This window comes from Pleurodeles waltl, unplaced genomic scaffold, assembly GCF_031143425.1.
Source record: "Pleurodeles waltl isolate 20211129_DDA unplaced genomic scaffold, aPleWal1.hap1.20221129 scaffold_491, whole genome shotgun sequence".
NCBI lineage: Eukaryota > Metazoa > Chordata > Amphibia > Caudata > Salamandridae > Pleurodeles > Pleurodeles waltl.
The window spans coordinates 64381-65661 of record NW_027150199.1 but is presented as its reverse complement, the minus strand read 5'-3'; the positions used below and the strand labels follow the sequence as shown (position 1 = coordinate 65661).

General features: G+C 44.2%; 1 non-coding gene across 1 annotated transcript; it reads left to right on the top strand.

Annotated features, from left to right (window-relative positions):
- Positions 1-541: 541 nt before the first annotated feature.
- On the top strand, positions 542-627 carry TRNAY-GUA (transfer RNA tyrosine (anticodon GUA)). Its single transcript is given in 2 exon segments — positions 542-578; positions 592-627. It is a non-coding gene; the product is annotated as a tRNA-Tyr (tRNA).
- Positions 628-1281: the final 654 nt, after the last annotated feature.

Below are 1281 nucleotides of genomic sequence, written 5' to 3'. Positions count from 1 at the left end.
TCAAGAAAGTTAGTTCCCATTATTTTTAATAAACTACAGCGAATGCTGAGAAATCACTTTGTGTGTCTGCGACAAGACACATTTATTTTTTTGAATTCTAAGTAAAGGTAATCAAGATGGAAAGGCAATGGCTGTATGACTGACTTCAACAGAAAGCCCTCCCCCATGCTTGCTGCTGAAATATTCAGATATAAGAAAAGCACTGAAAATGTGCATTGCTAAAGCGGCATGTGTTTTCCAGAGTACGCAAATGAAGAGGAAAAGCACGCCTTGCCGATTAAAATGCCGAGTCACCCTTTGTAGTTATTGTGCGATGAGTTTCCAAAAAGTACTCAGGTGGTAGATGAAATGATGCTGATTGTAGGTTTGTACTGCTGGAGAATGAGATAGGCATCTGAAAATAAACAGCATGCATCCTGAAGACACAGCTTGATATGTGACCTCGGTCTTTAAATGCCCAGCACACATACACATGATCACCATGGGCCCCACTGCTGGCAGGTACATAACCTGAAGGCTGCAGTCACATGATGCGTCCCTCCCTTCGATAGCTCAGTTGGTAGAGCGGAGGACTGTAGTGGTGAAGCTGATATCCTTAGGTCGCTGGTTCAAATCCGGCTCGAAGGATTTTTTTTCGTATTTGCTCTTCATATTTCTTTTCACATTCTGAAATTAAAATACGCCATGTTTTGAAGCAACGACGCTAGAGCTTGACAATTGTTTTTGTCTCCCCCATTTTTCTCAGATGGCACCAAGAAGTGAATTTAGCCAGAGCAGAAATGGACGGAGGTGCAGCCGCTGATCCCAGTGACTGTCAGAGAGAGAAAAGGAGGAGTCTGTGCAGAGGAAGCTGTAAATCAGTGATACACAGAGACCGGCTCCTTCCTGGCACAGGCGGGGTCAACACTGACATTTATGTGGGTGCAGCGCCCCCAGCAGGGGGACAGGTAGAACAATCAGTAGGAGGTCAGGTACCAGGGAGTCATCAGTTCCTCGTTAGTATAGTGGTCAGTATCCCCGCCTGTCACGCGGGAGACCGGGGTCCCGACGGGGAGACTATGTTTATGACTTAACCATGTTTACACTTTAGAAATACATTTTGTTATTTGTTTCGTTTACAATCTCGACATTTTAGAAGTATTGCGATTTAATGTATATGAAGTGCACTGTATAATATGATCAATGGCAGCATATAGAATTGTAATAAATACCAACACCGAGGCGCCTCTAGCAGAGCGCTGGAAGGCTTGGAAATCCAACAGAGAAAGCTTTCAACATGAA